This window comes from Aquarana catesbeiana, linkage group LG09 (assembly GCF_042186555.1).
Source record: "Aquarana catesbeiana isolate 2022-GZ linkage group LG09, ASM4218655v1, whole genome shotgun sequence".
Lineage (NCBI taxonomy): Eukaryota > Metazoa > Chordata > Amphibia > Anura > Ranidae > Aquarana > Aquarana catesbeiana.
Window position 1 is genome coordinate 190,304,045 of NC_133332.1, and position 23,801 is coordinate 190,327,845.

The following is a 23,801-nucleotide window of genomic DNA, read 5'->3' on the forward strand; positions in this document are numbered from 1 at the left end:
ACCCACCATCAACCCTAACCCTCGACTATAAAATGGTGAGTGGTGCTGATGAGAAATGAAACAGCGCATGAGTCTAATGACTGTGACTCCCTACGTGAGTATGAAGCAAGCCCGAGTAACCTGCCGCGATGAGACAGGCAATTAAAAACAAACACTCAGGGCTTGGTACCTACAGACCGTGGTAGGCAGAAATAGGAATGTATGCGACGTGCCTGTATGACGTATGCTGTGCAGGCGAGAAGATTGTAATTACAATCATTAAAAACAAAAGCTCAGCCCGCACGGATCTGTAGACGTGACAGATCCTGGTATGTAATGCCCCTAGCTATGACTCCTGAACGAAAAGACACACAGAACACACCTTGCCGTTCCTGAATGAAAAGTGTAGAATCCACCTGCAACAACACAATGACGTATGCACTGAATCAAGTGATGGAAAATACAAGCCGGAAATTGCAACCTAATAATGACGTGCCAACCAAGCGAAACCACACTGTATTTGTAAGAAAAAAGGAAGCAATGAAAGGAGTTTCATACAATGTTTACAGACTATGGGGCCTGGGTAAACAGTGAAAACACCAACACTGAGTGTGCCTGACCAGGCTGTGACATGTGACACGATGCTGAATATGCATGATGTGGCAGCCCATGAGGCTGGGATGAGGTCACCAGTTGTGGAACTAAAAGCCTCAGCAGGTAAGATAATATGCAGCAGATCCTGACAGAGCCACCCTACAGATCCTGGCAACGCAGCGCTCGTGACCCTCTGATAGTAAGCACCTGCATGCCTCCTCCCCCTCCTCCTGCTTTCCTGGCCCCACACCTACCTTACTCAGATCGCAGCGACCATTTCTGAAACACTCGTAGCAGAATTCGAACGACCGAGCCGTGCCACCAGCCAATCACAAAAGGCAGTACAGCGCTATAAAACTAACAAGTGCATTTGCAATGCAATAAGAAACAGTCTAAAAAGTCCTTTAAAGATTCCGAGAGTCCTAGCAGGTATCCAGTGATGAGAGTGAAGAGTTAAACATAAACGGTGACTTCTGTGACACCCTCCACCAGCATGCGGAATGGTCCCTCACCTCATGTAATGGACCCCTGAATGACTCAGTCAGGTCTAAAACAGCATTCCCAGAGGGTTAAATGGTCAGCAAGCCCAATCAGCTATTGCGGTGGGATGGCAGTACAAATATCTAGATGTAGATGCCTCTTCAACTCCAAGATATGGGTACATCCAATAGAATAAATAATATCTAGTGCTCTCTGAATAAATCAAAACGCTGTTTATTAAAAGCTGAATAAAAAATTCACATAGATTGCACTGTACTCCAGTGCTAAGGATGGATGGCAATGTAAAGACAAAGCGTGTCTGCAGGGATCAGCATGGAGAGACGCGGGTGCCACCAGCCAAGGAGAGCAGGAGATGAGAGAAGCGTCCTCTCTGAAAAAATGCCCGCCGTCCGATACCCGGGAAAGCCGACACCTGTATGGACCAGGATAAAAGCATTGTGTCAGACCTGAGCTCCCCTTGCTGACAGGCCGCCAGGAAATATACAGACCCACAGACACGCCGAATAGATGGTAGATCGTTTGTGCTGCTGCCAGAGATGCCGTCCTAAGCCTGACCCGGAACTGGAAATGACACGCCAACTGCTATCCTAACCCAGAAACGCTGGCCGCCGAGTATGCAGGCGAGGAGGGGGGATTATATGGCCCTGACTCCTACTTCAAATACAGACTAGCCAATGGCCAGCCTTCTAACGTATCCATCCCTTGTGTCCATCTTCTTTAGGCACAAGACTCACATATTTTGTTGCTACAAGGGTCCCTAATAGTTCTCTCTTGACAGTAGCTATAGACCAGGGGTAGGCAACCTTTTGAGCACAGTGTGCCGAAAAATGTTTTCAAAGTAATTGAGCGTGCCGATTTTATAACAAATAAATTTCAACTTCACACTCTCCATCACGAAAAGGATTTTTTATAAAGTAAATGCTGTAAACTACTTCAGTAGTAGTCAGAAATTAACATCCTGCACTCTCACTCCTCCAGATCAGCCCCAATTCATGCACCTTCACACCCCAGATCACTTCCCCCCCCTGCAAATCTGTTTCACCACTGTCCCACCAATTTACCCCCTTTCTCATCTGTCCCACCACTGTAACCCCTTTTTCATCTGCCCCACCACTGTAACCCCTTTTTCATCTGCTCCACCACTGTAACCCCCTGCACGTCTGCTCCACCACAGTACCACCACCTTGCTCTTCTGTCCCACCACTGTAACCCCCTGTACATCTGCCCCACCACTGTACCACCCTGCTCTTCTGTCCTACCACTGTAACCCCCTGCTCATCTGTCCCACCAATGTTCCCCTTTCTCATCTGCCCCATCACAGTACCTCCCTGCACATCTACTCCACAGCCGTACTCCCTTACTCTTCTGTCTCACCGCTGAAACATCTTCTCATCTGTCCTAACACTGAACTTGCTGTATCTGCTCATCTGCCCCACCACTGTACCTCCTGCACATCTGTCCCACCTCTGTTCCTCCTGCTCTTCTGCCCCACCACTGTAAACCCCTGCTCATGTGTTCCACTGATGTACCGCCTTTCTCTCTGCACATCTGCCCCACCTCTGTACCCCCTGCTCCTCTGCCCAACCATTGTAACCCCCTGCTCATCTGTCCCACCTTGGCATCTCCTTACACATCTGCCCCACCGCTGTACCCCCCCCCCGCTCTTCTGTCCCACCGCTGAACCCCCTTCTCATCTTCCCCAATACTAAACCCCCCTGCTCATCTTTCCCACCACTGTAACCCCCTTCCCCTCTTGTTCCACCGCTGTACCTCCTGCACATCTGTCCCATCGCTGTACCCCCTTGCTCTTCTGTCCCACCACTGTAACCCCCTGCTCATCTGCCCCACCAATGTAACCCCTTTCTCATCTGCCCCACCACTGTAACTCCTTTCTCATCTGCCCCACCAATGTAACCCCTTTCTCATCTGCCCCACCACTGTAACTCCTTTCTCATCTGCCCCACCACTGTAACCCCTTTCTCATCTGCCCCACCACTGTAACCCCCTGCACATCTGCCCCACCACTGTAACCCCCTGTTCATCTGCCCCACCACTGTACAACCCTGCTTTTCTGTCCCACCACTGTAACCCCTTTCTCATCTGCCCCACCACTGTAACCCCCTGCACATCTGCCCCACCACTGTAACCGCCTGCACATCTGCCCCACCACTGTAACCCCCTGTACATCTGCCCCACGACTGTACAACCCTACTCTTCTGTCCCACCACTGTAACCCCCTGCTCATCTGCCCCATAAATGTTCCCCCGTTTTCATCTGCCGCATCACTGTACCTCTCCGCACATCTGCTCCACCGCCGTACCCCCATGCTCTTCTGTCTCACCGCTGAAACATCTTCTCATCCTTCCTAGCACTGAACTTACTGTATCTGCTCATCTGCCCCATCACTGTAACCCCCTTTCTCATCTGCCCTACCACTGTACTTCCTGCACATCTGTCCCTGTAACCCCGTGCTTATGTGTTCCACCGATGTACCTCCTTTCTCTCTGCACCCCTCTGTACATCTGCCCCACCTCTGTACCCCCCTGCTCCTCTGCTCCACCGCAGTAACCCCTGCTCATCTGTCCCACCAATGTACCTCCTTTCTACTCTGCCCCGCCACTGTACCCCAGTATACATCTGCCCCGCCTCTGTACCCCCTGCTTTTCTGCCCAACCACTGTAACCCCCTGCTCATCTGTCCCACCAATGCATTTCCTTACACATCTGTCCCACCGCTGAACCCCCTTCTCATCTTTCCCACAGCTGTAACCCCCTTCTCATCTGGTCCAAAACTGAATCCCCCTGCTCATCTGTCCCACCACTGAACCCCCTTCTCACCCCTCCCGCCACTGTACCTCCTGCAGATCTGCCCCACCACTTTACCCCCTTGCTCTTCTGTCCCACCACTGTAACCCCCCTGCTTATCTGCCCCATCAATGTACCCCTTTTCTCATCCGCCCCACCACTGTACCTCCCTGCACATCTGCTCCACTGCCATATCCCCATGCTCTTTTGTCACACTACTGAATCACCTTCTCATCTGTCCTAACACTGAACCTATCTGCTTATCTGCCCCACCATTGTAACCCGCTTTCTCATCTGCCCCACCAATGTACCTCCTGCACATCTGTCTCACCTCTATACCCCACTGCTCTTCTGCCCCACCACTGTAACCCCCTGCTCATCTGTCCCACCAATACACCCCCTTTCACATCTGCCCCACTGCTCTACCCCCCTGCTTTTCTGTCCCACCACTAAACCCCCTTCTCATCTGGCCCACCAATGTAACCCCCTTCTCATCTGGCCCAACATGAACCCCCCTGCTCATCTGCCCCATCACTGTACCCCCCTGCTCTTCTGTCCCACTGCTGAACCCCCTTTTCATCTCTTCCACCACTGTACCTCCCTGCACATCTGCCCCACAGCTGTACCCTCCTGCTTTTCTGTCCCACCTGTGAACCCCTCCTGCTCATTTTCCACACCGCTGTACCCTCCTGCTCATCTGCTCCACCACTGTACTCTTTTCTCATCTATGATATGCGTGATATGCAGAATGGTGAAAGGAAGCAGAGATGAGACACATCTACCTGTCCTGGCACACTCATCCTGCTGATCCACCTTTCGCATGTGATGTATGTGATGCATGGCATATATGTGAAGTCACATACAAGCATATGGAATGGATGCGCAATGAGGAGCTCAGGTCAGGGGCATTTTCTGAAAGCAGTGGGCCTGTGTGGAGGATCATAAGTTGGGGCCCGCAGCTGAGAAAAAGTGCGGCTGAATACTGGCTGTGGCTTAAAGGGACACAGAGTGCAAGGTTCAGTAGTAAGTAACGCGAAGGTTCAGGGATCATTTCAACAAAGTTTCCAGAAGCTCAACAGTAATTCCACAAACTGTCACCTGATTGTGGTTTTCTCAATCACAGTGAAATCCCTTCTTTCTGAGATTGGTAGTGGCAACCAATCGAGTCATTTTCCTCCCAGATGGTGGATGGGGCTAGCATAACTTTGATTGGTTTTAGCAATGGCCAATGACAGTCCTCCTCCTCCTGGAAACAGGTACCGCCCCCCCTAGCAGAACTGCACCCAATCTCTTCCCCATCACCTCCAAAAGTTTGTGTTACTGGTAGGAATTGTGCCCCATCATTGGTGTTATTAGTAGGAATTGTGCCCTATCGCTTGTGTCAGTGGGAGGAATTGTGCCCTATCATTAGCGTCACTGAGAAGAATTGTGGACAAAAAATATTGCTAACTAATTGGAGGAAAAGAGGTTCAGGTCCACATCCCCAATACAATATGTAAAAACAGGGTTCTTCAAAAAGTGGGACTTTAGAGGACCATGAACACTCAAAAAAATAAGAGATTTATAAAAAGAATTACAAATTCATTACAAAGAGTAAATGACATAATACAAAAATGAATAAAACTAAAACACATGATGTAAGGAAGCAGTCCAAAGACGGACAGCTGGAATGTCCTCTGTCTTCCCGACAGTCGATTTGGGCCTCTTCCAGCTGTCTGTCTTTGGACTGCTTCCTTACATCATGTGTTTTAGTTTTATTCATTTTTGTATTATGTCATTTACTCTTTATAATAAATGTGTAATTCTTTTTATAAATCCCTTTTTTTTGAGTGTTCATGGTCCTCTAAAGTCCCACTTTTTGAGGAACCCTGTTTTTACACTGAGAGGAATTGTGCCCCCATCATTGGTGTCATTGGGAGGAATTGTGCCCTATCTTTGGTGTCATTGTTGGGAGGGTTTACTATAAGGTTGCTTTTTCTATGACTGATAAGTTTATTTGTTAAATGGCTCCCCCTTGTGTATAAAAAAAAATATCAACACCATTTGCAACTGTTATGCTGTTTTCTAGTTCTACCCAGTTAATGTGTTGATATTGTTTATGGAAATAAAAAAATATTTAAATACATATTTTTGCATCATCAAAAATATTTATTCAGTTAATAATACTTTTAGAGCTTTAACAAAGCAGCAAAATAATATTGTACTGTTGCACAAGTATTTTAAAATATTTAACATTAGCATTTGCAGTATTTACAATAAATGTATTAGTAGATTTGCTTTACCACTACATTTGTTTGTATAGAGAGATGCTTTTTGTGGACCCACAAGACACTTTAACAGTAAAACAGGTGGTTTTTCATTGCCTCCAATTTAAAACACATGTGCCAGGAAGATTCACCTGCAGTGCATATTTGGTGAATGTCATACTCCCTGCTTTATAAATATTCCCCCCTGGAGTAGATCCAAACCCAAACACTAAAATCTTATGATTCTCATCAATCTCTCCAAGGCTCTAGACCTTTTATCACCTCACCAGCCACCTTCTGGACACTCCCCTCCAGCTACGGCATGATAAATATTCAGGCTGGTCATTTGCCTCTCTCAGCCCCATATTCGGGTAACTTCTTCCAGAAACAGGGGGGAGCAGTCAAACTCCCAGCCTGTGAAACCCTGAACGGACCAGAGCAAACAATCGCTGTTCCCCTGACTACAGAAAGAGCCAAAAAGCTAAGTTTTCTAAGCATCCTACATTAGGAGGGTGCTACACTTACATAATCTTAAAATGCTAATGTAATTTTTATAGCCATTTTAATCTGTACTATTTCTGATAATCTCATTAAAAATACTTGGTGATCCTGCCATGAAAGGTCTTGTCCAGGCACTACTTGTTATACTATGTCACAAGCCCCACTGGATGGAGACTATATGAAAGTCGGTTCAGAACAATGATTCCAAAAAAAGTTAAAAAGTCAGCGCTAGAGAAAGACAATTTACTGGCAGCTGGCATAAAAGATCAATATACAAACCTGCAATCTAGACTCTGTGTATAATGCCATGCTCAAAAGTACATAATATAACATATGTGAACAAATTAAAAACATATGTGAACAAATTAAGCATTGTATGAATTTTAATATAGCATCTCCAAAGTGAAATTATAGTCCACCACCTGAGTGAATAAATTATTCCTCCAAACAATCCTTGTATTATGATAAAATAAAGTTCTGTTAAAACTAGGTCTTGTTGTTATATTTTTTAAATTTCCACCATCAAAGAAAAGTGCTGCACCCAGAGTGTCCTCTTAGCCAACACTACTCTGTGCTCACCAGATCTCAAGCTGCATGACGCAGAAACCACCCGTATATAATACAGAAGAGAAGCTGTCATCCAAACTACTGAGCTTTCAACCTTCACCATATAGTGGGTTCCCAGTGACCATTAATAAACAAAAAATGGCCTCTGATTACAGATGCAAAAGCAGCGGCTTGACATCAGCACGTAAATTTGGTTTTAACAGAACTTTGATCATAATACAAGGATTGTTTGGAAGAATGATTTAGTCACTCAGGTGGTGGACTATAATATCTTCACCTTCGGGATGCTATATTATTATTCATATGACGCTTAATTTGTTCATATATGTTTTTAATTTGTTCACATATGTTATAATATGCACTTTTGAGCGTGGCATTATACACAGAGAACAACGATTTGCAGCAGAGAGTGGGGCAAATGCATGTAGACAGAAAGTTGCTAGAAAAGACGGGAAGAAATCTGCAGCACTGAAGTGTTTAAATGTTTATAAGATACAGTGCATTAGAAAACTAAATGATAGGGTTAGATCTACTTTAACAGCAAAGTGCTAGTAGCAGTGGCATGTAATAATAGACATTGGATGAGTATAAGTTAGCTTTCGACAGTCTAATTATACTATACAGCTGAAACCTGAAGGCAGATTGGCTGCTAAGGATTACCGCATGCAACTGCTTTTTCAACTTGGTTATGAAATCCAAAACTGTTTTTCATTGGCTCACTGCTATTTGTTTTTCACTGCAAATCACCATTCTTCATCTTTCTAGAAAAGCTTGCACAAGGTGTTGCAATCATTTATGTACTTTCTTAAGGGCAAGCGCTTTCTGTCTGTGTATACTGTTGTTTCACTGCTCATCTAATTTCTGTTGGAATGTACACCCTGCTATTTGTTTTTAGTGGCAGCTCAACAACAGCCCATATTAATGGCCTAAGACCTCGTTCACATGGGCATACTTAAGCTTACACCCATGCAAGGGTCATGTTTGCTTGCACGGGGATGCACATGTGTTCCGTGCATCCCCATGAGACACTCCTGCTAATGTCAATTGGAATGCAGCAGCTCTAAGGACACAGCCACTGCTCCCATTTTGACTGGCACCTGTGCAGATGTCAAATTGGATGTAGTGGCTGTTTTCTTGCAGCCGCTTCATCCCAAATGGCATAAATGTGACTGCCTGCACATGAATGCACAGAACTCCTGTGCATTCCCATGCAGGCAAACGCGACCTTTGCGTGGGTATGCGCTTAGGTCAGGGCTCAAAATTTCAAGTCCTGAGCTACTAGCCAGGCCTTAAGAGTTACTTGCCACCAGTTACCCCACCCATCCCCTACCTGCCTTAATTTCGCCCCTAAACACACCCTCGTAAATTATCTCATGAAATAACACTGTTAAATGTTCTATGCAGAATTAAGTTACAAAAATAAATATTAGCAACAACTTTATCAGTGCAGCCTTATCAGTGCCCATCAATGCAGCCTATCAGTGCCCATTAGTGCAGCATATTAGTGCCCATCAGTGCAGCATCATTAGTCCAGCTTATCAGTGCCGCTTCATCAGTGCCGCCTCATCAGTGCCAATTAGTGCAGCCTATCAGTGCCCATCAGTGCAGCCTCACCAGTGCCCATCAATGCAGCCTCACCAGTGCCCATCAATGCAGCCTCACCAGTGCCCATCAATGCAGCCTCACCATTGCCCATCAATGCAGCCTCATTAGTGCCCATCAATGCAGCCTCACCAGTGCCCATCAATGCAGCCTCATCAGTGCCTATCAGTGCAGCCTCATCAGCACCCATCACTTCAGCTGACCAGTTGCCATCAATGCAGCCTCACCACTGTCCTTCAGTGCAGCCTCACCACTGTCCTTCAATGCAGCCTCACCACTGCCCTTTAATGCAGCCTCATTAGTGCCTATCAATGCTGCCTGATCAGTGCCTATCAATGCAGCCTCACCAGTGCCACCCGCGCAGCCTCATCATTGCCCATCAATTTAGCCTGACCAGTGCCCATCAATGCAGCCTCACCAGTGCTCATCAATGCAGCCTCACCAGTGCTCATCAATGCAGCCTCACCAGTGCCCATCAATGCAGCCTCACTGGTGCCCTTCAATGCAGCCTCACCAGTGTCCATCAATGCAGTCTTTCAGTGCCTATCAATGCAGCCTGATCAGTGCCCATCAATGCAGCTTCACCAGTGCTCATCAATGCAGCCTCACCAGTGCTCATCAATGCAGCCTCACCAGTGCTCATCAATGCAGCCTCATCAGTGCCCATTAATTTAGCCTGACCAGTGCCCATCAATGCAGCCTGTTCAGTGCCCATCAGTGCAGCCTGATCAGTGCCCATCAATGCAGCCTCACCAGTGCTCATCAATGCAGCCTCACCAGTGCCCATCAATGCAGACTCACCGTTGCCCTTCAATGCAGCCTCACCAGTGTCCATCAATGCAGTCTTTCGGTGCCTATCAAATCAACCTGATCAGTGCCTATCAATGCAGCCTGGTCAGTGCCCATCAATGCAGCCTCACCATTGCCCATCAATGCAGCCTCACCAGTGCTCATCAATGCAGCCTCACCAGTGCTCATCAATGCAGCCTCACCAGTGCTCATCAATGCAGCCTCATCAGTGCCCATTAATTTAGCCTGACCAGTGCCCATCAATGCAGCCTGTTCAGTGCCCATCAGTGCAGCCTGATCAGTGCCCATCAATGCAGCCTCACCAGTGCTCATCAATGCAGCCTCACCAGTACCCATGAATGCAGACTCACCGGTGCCCTTCAGTGCAGCCTCACCAGTGTCCATCAATGCAGTCTTTCAGTGCCTATCAATGCAGCCTGATCAGTGCCTATCAATGCAGCCTGATCAGTGCCCATCAATGCAGCCTCACCAGTGCTCATCACTGCAGCCTCACCAGTGCCCATCAATGCAGCCTCACCAGTGTCCATCAATGCAGCCTCACCAGTGCCCATCAATGCAGTCTTTCAGTGCCTATCAGTGCCTATCAATGTAGCCTGATCAGTGCCTATCAATGCAGCCTGATCAGTGCCTATCAATGCAGCCTCACCAGTGCCAACAGCGCAGCCTGACCAGTGCCCATCAATACAGCCTGACCAGTGCCCATCAATGCAGCCTGAACAGTGCCCATCAATGCAGCCTGATCAGTGCCCATCAATGCAGCCTCACCAGTGCCCATGAATTCAGCCTCATCAGTGCCAATTAATGCAGCCTCACCAATGTCCTTCAATGCAGCCTCACCAGTGCCCATCAATGCAGTCTTTCAGTGCCTACCAGTGCTCATCAATGCAGCCTCATCAGTGCCCATTAATTTAGCCTGACCAGTGCCCATCAATGCAGCCTGTTCAGTGCCCATTAATGCAGCCTGATCAGTGCCCATCAATGCAGCCTCACCAGTGCTCATCAATGCAGCCTCACCAGTGCCCATCAATGCAGACTCACCGGTGCCCTTCAATGCAGCCTCACCAGTGTCCATCAATGCAGTCTTTCAGTGCCTATCAATGCATCCTGATCAGTGCCTATCAATGCAACCTGATTAGTGCCCATCAATGCAGCCTCACCAGTGCTCATCACTGCAGCCTCACCAGTGCCTATCAATGCAGCCTTACCAGTGCCCATCAATGCAGCCTCACCAGTGTCCATCAATGCAGTCTTTCAGTGCCTATCAGTGCCTATCAATGCAGCCTGATCAGTGCCTATCAATGCAGCCTCACCAGTGCCATCAGCACAGCCTGACCAGTGCCCATCAATGCAGCCTGATCAGTGCCCATCAATGCAGCCTCACCAGTGCCCATCAATGCAGCCTCACCAGTGCCCATCAATGCACCCTCACCAGTGCCTATCAATGCAGCCTGATCAGTGCCTATCAATGCAGCCTCACCAGTGCCACCTGCGCAGCCTCATCAGTGCCCATCAATTTAGCCTGACCAGTGCCCATCAATGCAGCCTGTTCAGTGCCCATCAATGCAGCCTCACCAGTGCTCATCAATGCAGCCTCACCAGTGCTCATCAATGCAGCCTCACCAGCGCCCATCAATGTAGCCTCACCAGTGCCCTTCAATGCAGCATTACCCATTGTCCTTCAAAGCGGTCTTTCAGTGCCTATCAGTGCCTATCAATGCAACCTGATCAGTGCCTATCAATGCAGCCTGATCAGTGCCTATCAATGCAGCCTCACCAGTGCCAACAGCGCAGCCTGACCAGTGCCCATCAATGCAGCCTGAACAGTGCCCATCAATGCAGCCTGATCAGTGCCCATCAATGCAGCCTCACCAGTGCCCATGAATGCAGCCTCATCAGTGCCCATTAATGCAGCCTCACCAGTATCCTTCAATGCAGCCTCACCAGTGCCCATCAATGCAGCCTGAACAGTGCCCATCATTGTAGCCTGATCAGTGCCCATCAATGCAGTCTCACCAGTGCCCATCAATGCAGCCTCACCAGTGCCCATCAATGCAGCCTTACCAGTGCCCATTAATGCAGCCTCACCAGTGTCCTTCAATGCAGCCTCACCAGCGCCCATCAATGCAGTCTTTCAGTGCCTACCAGTGCTCATCAATGCAGCCTCATCAGTGCCCATCCATGCAGCCTCACCAGTGTCCATCAATGCAGTCTTTCAGTGCCTATCAATGCAGCCTGATCAGTGCCTATCAATGCAGCCTGATCAGTGCCTATCAATGCAGCCTCACCAGTGCCAACAGCGCAGCCTGACCAGTGCCCATCAATGCAGCCTGAACAGTGCCCATCAATGCAGCCTGATCAGTACCCATCAATGCAGCCTCACCAGTACCCATGAATGCAGACTCACTGGTGCCCTTCAATGCAGCCTCACCAGTGTCCATCAATGCAGTCTTTCAGTGCCTATCAATGCAGCCTGATCAGTGCCTATCAATGCAGCCTGATCAGTGCCCATCAATGCAGCCTCACCAGTGCTCATCACTGCAGCCTCACCAGTGCTCATCACTGCAGCCTCACCAGTGCCCATCAATGCAGCCTCACCAGTGCCCATCAATGCAGCCTCACCAGTGCCCATCAATGCAGCCTCACCAGTGTCCATCAATGCAGCCTCACCAGTGCTCATCAATGCAGCCTCACCAGTGCCCTTCAATGCAGCCTCACCAGTGTCCATCAATGCAGCCTGATCAGTGCCTATCAATGCAGCCTCACCAGTGCCAACAGCGCAGCCTGACCAGTGCCCATCAATGCAGCCTGAACAGTGCCCATCAATGCAGCCTGATCAGTGCCCATCAATGCAGCCTCACCAGTGCCCATCAATGCAGCCTCACCAGTGCCCATTAATGCAGCCTCACCAGTGCTCATCAATGCAGCCTCACCAGTGCTCATCAATGCAGCCTCACCAGTGCTCATCAATGCAGCCTCACCAGTGCTCATCAACGCAGCCTCACCAGTGCTCATCAATGCAGCCTCATCAGTGCCCATTAATTTAGCCTGACCAGTGCCCATCAATTTAGCCTGACCAGTGCCCATCAATGCAGCCTGTTCAGTGCCCATCAATGCAGCCTGATCAGTGCCCATCAATTCAGCCTCACCAGTGCTCATCAATGCAGCCTCACTAGTGCCCATCAATGCAGACTCACCGGTGCCCTTCAATGCAGCCTCACCAGTGCCCATCAATGCAGTCTTATAGTGCCTATCAATGCAGCCTGATCAGTGCCTATCAACGCAGCCTGATCAGTGCCCATCAATGCAGCCTCACCAGTGCTCATCACTGCAGCCTCACCAGTGCCCATCAATGCAGCCTCACCAGTGCCCATCAATGCAGTCTCACCAGTGTCCATCAATGCAGTCTTTCAGTGCCTATCAGTGCCTATCAATGCAGCCTGATCAGTGCCTATCAATGCAGCCTGATCAGTGCCTATCAATGCAGCCTCACCAGTGCCATCAGCACAGCCTGACCAGTGCCCATCAATGCAGCCTGATCAGTGCCCATCAATGCAGCCTCACCAGTGCCCATCAATGCAGCCTCACCAGTGTCCATCAATGCAGCCTCACCAGTGCCCATCAATGTACCCTCATCAGTGCCTATCAATGCAGCCTGATCAGTGCCTATCAATGCAGCCTCACCAGTGCCACCCGCGCAGCCTCATCAGTGCCCATCAATTTAGTCTGACCAGTGCCCATCAATGCAGCCTGTTCAGTGCCCATCAATGCAGCCTCACCAGTGCTCATCAATGCAGCCTCCCCAGTGCTCATCAATGCAGCCTCACCAGTGCCCATCAATGTAGCCTCACCAGTGCCCTTCAATGCAGCCTCACCAGTGTCCATCAACGCAGTCTTTCAGTGCCTATCAGTGCCTATCAATGCAGCCTGATCAGTGCCTATCAATGCAGCCTGATCAGTGCCTATCAATGCAGCCTCACCAGTGCCAACAGCGCAGCCTGACCAGTGCCCATCAATGCAGCCTGAACAGTGCCCATCAATGCAGCCTGATCAGTGCCCATCAATGCAGCCTGATCAGTGCCCATCAATGCAGCCTCACCAGTGCCCATGAATGCAGCCTCATCAGTGCCCATGAATGAAGCCTCACCAGTGTCCTTCAATGCAGCCTCACCAGTGCCCATCAATGCAGTCTTTCAGTGCCTACCAGTGCCCATCAATGCAGCCTGAACAGTGCCCATCAATGCAGCCTGATCAGTGCCCATCAATGCAGCCTCACCAGTGCCCATCAATGCAGCCTCACCAGTGCCCATTAATCCAGCCTCACCAGTGTCCTTCAGTGCAGCCTCCCCAGTGCCCATCAATGCAGTCTTTCAGTGCCTACCAGTGCTCATCAATACAGCCTCACCAGTGCCCATCAATGCAGCCTCACCAGTGTCCATCAACGTAGCCTCACCAGCTACCATCAATGCAGCCTGATCAGTGCCCATCACTGCAGCCTCACCAGTGCCCATCAGAGCAGCCTCATCAGTGCCCATCAATACAGCCTCACCAGTGCCCATCCATGCAGCCTCACCAGTGTCCATCAACGTAGCCTCACCAGCTACCATCAATGCAGCCTGATCAGTGCCCATCACTGCAGCCTCACCAGTGCCCATCAGAGCAGCCTCATCAGTGCCCATCAATGCAGCCTCACCAGTGCCCATCAATGCAGCCTCACCAGTGCCTATAAACACAGCCTCACCAGTGCACGGGGATAATAAGGATGAGAGCCCGCTGGATCACACAGAGCGATCTTCCACTGTGACACAGCTTGGATTTGAATTGCCTGGCGGCCACTGTCAAACAAGTCTTGCCTCCTGGGCCGGCTCCTATGATAGACATTGCACTACTTCAATTTCCTGGCATTGAACCAGTGTGCGAAAAGGTGAGTGGAAATTTTGAGGGCTGGCTTAGGTACACCCATGTGAACGAGGCCTAAGTTAGAAGAGTTGGGTTTTATAGCAGCATTGCTATATCCTTTTTATGACTGGAGGAATTTTCTGCTATTATATTTATGAAAAAAAAAAAAAATATATATATATATATATATATATATATATATATATATATATATATATATATATATTAACATAGTTCTAAAATGCTGAAGCTAGTGAAAATAAAACTTGAGGGGGTGATGGTAACACACATATTACTTAGATTAATAGAGAGAAACGTACCTTAAACTGACTGAAAACATTATATCCTGATTGTATTATTTCTTTAGAGCTACCAATGATTGGCTTGCCTGATTGGATACAATTTCAATAAATTGTTTAGGAAAGCCTGATCATTGCCCATCAATGCAGCCTCACCAGTGCCCATCAATGCAGCCTCACCAGTGCCCATCAATGCAGCCTCACCAGTGTCCTTCAATGCAGCCTCACCAGTGCCTATCAATGCAATCTTTCAGTGCCTACCAGTGCTCATCAATGCAGCCTCACCAGTGCCCATCAATGCAGCCAGTGCCCATAAATGCAGCCTCACCAGTGCCCATCAATGCACCCTCATCAGTGCCTGTCAGTGCAGCCTCATCAGCGCCCATCAATTCAGCCTGACCAGTGCCCATCAATTACTAACAAGGCCTGGGGAATGCCCAGGAAAAAATTCCAAGCCTACTTACCACCAGCTTGCAGACAACCAAATTAACCCGTCTAACAGTACGCGTTAAAAACAGGGGTTTAGTCCGCACGCATTTGCAAATGCATGCGTAAGCCACAAAGCCTCGTCACGGCACCCTGATATCTGTGGTCCTAACACTAAATTTGAGTGTCCCCACAGTGGAGGCACATGCATTCTGATGGATAAATGAGAGCAGGTGGACTGAAGGGCAGCCCATCCCTTCTTAAAGGTACAGGAGCACACCAGACACCCAGCAAATAGCACAATGGCTGCAAAGGTGCTGGTGCGTTGCTGGACCAATACACACACCAAGGTGATCTCAAAAAACTTGCCACCACCCTCATTTATAGCTGGCTATCGCAGTAAGCGGCATTGGAGGGCTACAAACAGATACAAACAAGGCCTGGGGAATGCCCAGGAAAAAATTCCAAGCCTACTTACCACCAGCTCGCAGACAACCAAATTAACCTGTCTAACAGTACGCGTTAAAAACAGGGGTTTAGTCCGCATGCATTTGCACCCTTATCAGTGCGTATCAATGCAGCCTGATCAGTGCCTATCAATGCAGCCTCACCAGTGCCACCCGCGCAGCCTCATCAGTGCCCATCAATGCAGCCTGTTCAGTGCCCATCAATGCAGCCTGATCAGTGCCCATCAATGTAGCCTCACCAGTGCTCATCAATTCAGCCTCACCAGTGCCCATCAATGTAGCCTCACCAGTGCCCTTCAATGCAGCCTCACCAGTGTCCATCAATGCATCCTCACTAGTGCCATCAGCGCAGCCTGACCAGTGCCCATCAATGCAGCCTGAATAGTACCCATCAATGCAGCCTGATCAGTGCCTATCAATAAAGCCTCACCAGTGCCCATCAATGCAGCCTCACCAGTGCCCATGAATGCAGCCTCACCAGTGCCTATCAATGCAGTCTTTCAGTGCCTACCAGTGCTCATCAATGCAGCCTCACCAGTGCCCATCCACGCAGCCTCACCAGTGCCTATCAATTCAGCCTCACCAGTGTCCATCAATGTAGCCTCACCGGCTCCCATCAATGCAGCCTGATCAGCGCCCATCACTGCAGCCTCACCAGTGCCCATCAGAGCAGTCTCATCAGTGCCCATTAATGCAGCCTCACCAGTGCCCATCAATGCAGCCTCACCAGTGCCTATAAACACAGCCTCACCAGTGCACAGGGATAACAAGGATGAGAGCCGTCTTGATCACACAGAGCGATCTCCCGCTGTGACACAGCTTGGATTTGAATTGCCTGGCGGCCACTGTCAAACTAATCTTGCCTCCTGGGCTGGCTCCTATGATAGACGTTGCACTACTTCAATTTCCTGGCATTGAACCAGTGTGCTTTCAAGTTATTTCCACTTGCCAAATGCGAAAAGGCGAGTGGAAATTTTGAGGGCTGGCTTAGGTACACCCATGTGAACGAGGCCTAAGTTAGAAGAGTTGGGTTTTATAGCAGCATTGCTATATCCTTTTTATGACTGGAGGAGTTTTCTGCTATTATATTTATATATACTGGTGCAGTATCGGAAAGAGAGGTAATAGTCCTGTACAGGTAGAGGAAAGGCACCCCTGGGTGGGTGATGGATATCTGTGTAGGGAAAAGGCATTTTGAGTTTGAGGCTGTATCTTCTGCTAGCAACTGTTTGGTCCCTTTAACAGTTGCAGCAAAGGGGGCTGGTGATTGAGTAGATCTGCATACAGTGAAGGCAAGGTAGCAAGATCTCCTTAATTGAGAAGGGGGACAGTAAAGATGTCTGCTAGCAGTGTCCATGTATGAAAGAAACAGAGTAAAGGTTGGGCAGACTGTCTCTCACCAAGATTGAGTGTAGGGCTCCAGTGCAAGAAGGTGGTATGAGCAGGCTTTGGAGAGTAGTAGGTTAGTGTGGTGTGGTGTTGGTGTGAAGCTGTAGATGCAATCAGTGCATATGTCTCTATGCCTCTGGCCACTAAGGACAGCTGTGTAGCTTAATGTCTGGCACTGGGGTGCGTGGTGTCACTAAACCTCTGGTGCTGGTGCAGGTCAGTCTGAAGGTTTCTGCTTGTATGAGGCTGGATCTCAATACAGCTGCAAGCAAGACAGCAGTACCTGACTGACCTCTCAGATGTCCCCCGGGCCAAGAGAGCGAGCCAGCTAGTATAAGTCAAAGTTATAGATTTTCACAGGATCCCCTGTGGTTCCAGAACACTGGAATTTGTAGACCAAAACTGTCTTGACTAGATGTTAGCTGTGAACTTGTGGAATTAAAGCGTATTTCCACTTTTGCAGTCAAATTTGAGAAAAACCAAGTATGTTTGCTATGTGTTCCCATTCACATACCTAATTTGTTTTTTGTTTTTTTTATATTTCTTACCTTTCAGATGTTTCCAAGGTGAGCGTGTCAGTGCTGATTCTAAGAATTTCTGGAGAGTCTCAGTGTTTTTGTGCCCACACAGACCTCACAATGCAGGAGGGCAGTTTCTACAGTTTAACCCTTTGTTAGGACAGACAGTGTTCAAATCTAATTTACAGCTGATTATAAAGAACTGTGAACACAGTACAGACAGGGTTAATTATGTTAAACATGAATCTGTTTAAGCACCTAAAATGTAACCTGCAATTTTTACATAATTTTGGTTTCAATTAAGGCCCCTTTTACAGTGTGGAATCTGCCAGCAGATCCACCCGCTCAGCAGGGGTACTCATCCGCTGAGCAGGCGGATCACAGGTCCATGTCCGCTCCACTGATGCAGAACAGACCAGGACACAGCCCACTGTTCTCTATGGGGCTGTCAAATGTAAACAGACCGCCTCTCTATTTCCATCCGATTGAAAAACTGACAGGCGGGGGGGGCAGGAGGCGGAGCCTAGCGGAGCAGACATGCATTGTTAGAGCTCCACACCGCTGAGGAGAGAAGAGAAGGACAAAGCGGAGCCTGCAGGCTCAAAAGGTATCCATTTGAACCTTTTTGCCCCAGGGAACAAACTGTGAAAGTTTGGGCAGGAAATATGGTACTGGGAGGAAACCGTGGCAGAAATAAAAATCACCTCACAAAGAGCCCACAGGCACTCACTGCAACTGAAGCAGCTCCAGTCACCTCACAAGATACAGCATCAGGGCACTCTCACAGACAGAAAATGTCACAGCAAGACTCTCCATTTGAGTCAGATACAGAACAAATCCTCTCACAAACTTCTCCACAAGCCTCCTCAGCATCCCCAGTAATATTATTACAATTTGAAAAGATGCTTCATAAGGCTTTAAAACAAACCTCAGACCAAATAACAAAAAGCCTAACCAAAGAAATAAGAGAGCTGGGAAACCACACCGCAGCCTTAGAAATAAAAATGGATGAAATTGAAATTACAACCCAAGAAAATATAACAGAATTGGAACAATTAAAAAAAGAGAATTTAATACTTCAAACTAAGCTCGAAGATTACGAAAATAGAGCCAGATGTTCAAACTTGCGCATAAGGGGAATACCTGAAACTGTGACAGACCTGCAATCTACTATTACTGCTCTATTACAAGAACTAAAGCCAGATATCCCTATTGAACGTTTGGAACTGGACAGAGTACACAGAGCCCTCACAGCCAAAAAGAAAGATGGACCCCCACGTGATATAATCACAAAATTTCATTATTACAAAACGAAAGAACAAATACTAATTGCTGCAAGAGAAAATTTTTGCTGACCTATCCCAACTTACTATTACTAAAAGACGATCCATGAAACCCCAACTAATGGAACTGCAACGCCACAACATTATGTATCAATGGGGCTTCCCCTTTTCAGTCAGATTTAACTACCAAGGTACAATTTACAGAAGCAGATCAGCAGATGAACTACAACAAACCCTTTTAAAATTAAATCTGACAGAACCCACAAGCAGCAACACTCCCACACGCAGAAGAATGGCATCATCTTCACCTTCAGGCAGCACCCAGAAAATTTCAGAACAAAATGGGAATCATCATTCTCACAAAAGAGGCCGTTATGCCACATCATCCATAGACCAAGAAGATTCAATGGACTGACATCCTAATTCCTGATATCTCTTCATTTATTATACTAAGAGATGGTTCTCTATAAAAAACCTATATTTATAACTGAATGTAACTGCATTCTGATAGTCACACACTGTGTGGGATCATGTTACATTCCAGTTATATTTCTTATTACATCTGATTCATATAGCCTTAGAATATATAAGTGAAATAAGGAAATTCTTGTTCAGTTATATATTATCAGGTAATAACAATAGATTTATTACTTTTTAGGACAAATATGTTCAATAATCCAGAAGTAATGGAAGCTTTTTCTTTTTTTTCTTAAAACAAATATATTATTACCTAACTAGTTCCTAGAATTATGTTTTTATTTATTCTAATCTGAAGCAATACAACCTCAATTTTATTTTAGTTAACATTTCTAAACAGTTGCATATGAATAAAATATGTAATTGTTTACTCTAAAAGGGTTAAAATCCCAAAATAATTCAAACTATCTTCATCAATACCAATGTTATTAACAGTACCTTTCTAACTGAATTATTTAGCCTAGGGCAAAACTAACCATATACAACCACCCTGGAATAAATAATTTCAACAAAAACTATATTCTGCACTCCAATTAATGAAACATCATTTTGATGTCTTTTGACATAGCACTTCTCTCCTGTAAGCGGAAGATCCGTGTACCCCCATTAGCCCTCCTCATTCTCCCAACCATATTATGTGGGAGTGTGACGAAGGCACTTATTCCCCTGAGAGAGATATTTATTCTCTTTCACGGGTAAATTGTGATTACTTGCAAAAAATAATTTATACAATGTATCATCTAATCTCATATGTTTTTTGTTTACTCTTTACTCCAGAATTCACTGGTTTCTTTTCTATCTTTTCATCTCTTCAGTCCACACAGGTTGATCTGCGCAGTCAGCTCTGCATAACAAAAAGTAAGTCAAAACTATTTGATCTGTTGCCATGGCACCACTGAATATACTTTCCCTGAATGTTCAGGGAATAAATGTCCCTCAAAAAAGGACCAAAGCCTTCCGTACTTTCCATAACAAGAAGGCTCACATAGTATGCCTCCAAGAAACACACTTCACCAAAGATTCTACTCCAAAATATATCTCCTTTTTATCAACAAATTTACACGGCTTCTGCCTGTACCAAGCAAAGGGGAACTCTAATTGCATTTCACCGTTCCACACCATTCACCTTATCATCAGAAATTAAAGACCCAGAAGGTAGATACCTGATACTCATGGGTTATATAATGGATACAGCAATCACGGTGATTTCCTACTATGCTCCTAACAAACAACCTACACCATTCCTCTCACATATATTACAAGTGATTAATACACACAAAATAGGAACAGTGATAATGTGTGGGGATTCGAACCAGGTCCTCCTCCCATTTCTAGATAAATCACCTTTTACACCATCCAAAATAACCTCTAGATTACCTTTTTCTCAACTTCTTTCCAAATACAATCTGGTAGATTCATGGAGAGAAAGTAACCCAATGAAAAAGAAATTCACTTATTTCTCGCACCCTCATCAAACCTTCACCAGAATAGATCATATTTTTCTAACAATAGGAATGATACCAGGAATTATTGCATCAGATATAATTCCGATTCCGTGGTCTGACCATAATGCAGTATACACTACTATAGCCTCAGCCATACCAAAAGCCATACCAAAAGCCCAACGACCCAACCCATACCAAAATGACCCAACGTGGTACTTACCGGACATAATGCTCAAACACCCACTACATCAGATGGCCATTGAACAAGCTTTAAAGGAATACATATCAATTAATAATACAACAGACATCTCCCCAATAACACTGTGGGAAGCTCATAAGCCTGTCTTGCGTGGTAAAATACAAAGACAAATGGCACTATTTAAACGGGAACGCAAAAATCTAGCAAAAAAACTAGAACTCAATTTTAATGCAGCCTACATATCATTCCAAGATAATCCATCTCAGAGTACAAAATCTCATCTGGAAAAATCTAGATTGGAATACGATCTATTTCTCACTGAGTCAGTTGATAAATCCCTCAAACGCTCTAAACACAATTTCTACATGAATACAAACAAACCAGGTACATATTTGGCTCGGGCATTAAATTCAACTAACAAATCTTTCAAACCAATACGTTTGAAATTATCAAAAAATGTTTATACTTGTAATCCAGTTAAAATAGTTCATAAATTTCACTCACATCTCGCAACTTTATACAAGACGAACAATGAATTTAATCCTACAGAGGCTGAATCCCTCTTCTCAAAAATAACCTTACCTGAGTTATCTCAGAATCAAAAAAGCAGTTTGGATGAGCCTATAACTATAGATGAAGTTGCTAACGCCATAAAAGACCTAAAACTTAACAAAAGACCAGGCCCAGACGGCTACTCGGCTTTATACTATAAAACATTCTCAGAAATACTCTCTCCCATTCTCACTGAAACTTTTAACAAACTTCTAGATGGACATTCTTTTCGGCAAGAAACACTAATGGCAATTGTTTGTATGATCCCAAAACCCCTTTCTGATGATACTTCCTGTGTGAATTATCGACCTATCTCTCTGTTAAACCTTGATATTAAATTATTAGCAAAAATAATAGCAAAACGCCTCAATAGCATTATAGGAAAATTAATACATAGAGATCAAGTAGGCTTCATGCCAAATAGACAGGCAGGCGATAATATACGCAGGGCAGTGTTATTGGCACATATTGCTAAAAAACGGAAAATCCCTTTATGTTTTCTATCTCTCGATATTAAGAGGGCATTTGACACAGTATCCTGGCAATATATGCAATATTCATTACAAAAATGGGGTTTTGGACCCCACTTTTTAACATGGATCAAAGTATTATATAATAAACCCAAAGCCTATATAAAATATGCTGGATACAAATCTGATGCCTTTAATAACGAAAGAGGTACCCGACAGGGTTGCCCATTATCTCCCTTATTATTTGCCCTTATACTCGAACCCATGGCCCAATACATCAGAACAAACCAAACTATAACTGGCATTGAAGTAGGAGGTATCACACACAAATTATGTATATTTGCAGACGATATATTACTTTTTCTATCATCACCACAGGTCTCTGGTCCTAACTTAATACCAGCTCTTGATGGATTTGCAGCCCTATCCGGCCTTATGATTAATCCCAAGAAATGCCTAGTGCTTAATATTTCACTCACAAACATGGAGTTGATCCCGGCTAGGGCTGCACTCCCATTCACATGGGCAGAAAAATCAATCCCATATCTTGGAATTCATTTAACAGCATCTCATTCTGACTTATTCTCAACCAATTATCCTCCTGTATTAAGACAGATCACAAATCTAATAAAACAATGGTCGCAACTTCCTTTATCCTGGATAGGGAAGATTAATGCAGTCAAAATGACTATTCTACCCAAATTGCTTTATCTATTCAGAGTCCTCCCTATTCCAATTCCTTCCTATTTTTTGAGAATAGTACAAAAAAGAGCAACTTCGTTTATATGGGGCTCTTCTAAACCACGTATACCTATACACACACTACATCTTCCCAAAAATAAAGGAGGCCTGGGATACCCTAATTTTACTAACTACTACAGAGCAGCACATTTGGCCAGTCTGTCCAAATACCATGCAAAACAGGAAATCCCATTATGGGTATTTATAGAGGCTTCAGAAAATGACCCTCTATTAATATCAAACTTATTATGGCTTGATCCTAAAGACCGCTTTAAAATTCATAATCCCATAACTAAACACTTCTTATCTCTCTGGGATAAACTAAAAACCAAATATCAGATACAATCTCCACACAATCCTCTCCTTTCTTTTATCAGAAATCCGGCCTTTTATCCGGCATGGATCTACCCAAATTCTTTTAAAGCTTGGACAACATCAGGCATTCAGACACTAAATGACTTCATAGCATCTAAATCATTCCTTTCATTCCCATCGCTTAGAGAAAAATATGATCTACCAAACTCTGAGATATTTAGATATCTCCAAATCAAAAATTTCTATACACCATTCCTAAAGGGGGATACACCATTATCCCAATTATCCATTTTTGAATCAATCTGTACAAAAGATCCATTTGCTAAAGGTACAATTTCATCACTTTATAATCAATTATATGGAGTACCAAATCTTAATAGACCCTCTTACGTTCAGAGGTGGGAGGAGGACCTGGGACGAACTTTAGAAGACACGGACTGGTCTAACATATGGCTCACATCTAAGTCATCTTCACCCAACATCTTAGCACTGGAGACAAATTATAAAGTCCTAACTCGCTGGTACCTTGTACCCGCTAGAGTGGCAAAATATTCACCTAATACCTCAGCTCTTTGTTTTCGAGGATGCCCAGAAATAGGCACACATTTACACATATGGTGGACGTGCCCAGTAATGCAAACCTTCTGGAAGGAAGTCTTTCTGATTGCATCTAAAATATTTAAAAAAATAATACAACCAGATCCTTATATAACTTTACTT

The 23,801-nt window shown here is 45.8% G+C and overlaps 1 protein-coding gene across 1 annotated transcript in view; it reads left to right on the plus strand.

Annotated features, from left to right (window-relative positions):
• The first annotated feature begins 576 nt into the window (after window positions 1-576).
• Window positions 577-23,801, plus strand: part of ATP1B4 (ATPase Na+/K+ transporting family member beta 4) — a 162,755-nt gene continuing 139,530 nt past the window's right edge. Inside the window, exon 1 of the mRNA XM_073599446.1 lies at window positions 577-696. The gene's annotated coding sequence lies outside the window, so the exon portion shown is untranslated. The remainder of the gene's footprint in view (window positions 697-23,801) is intronic.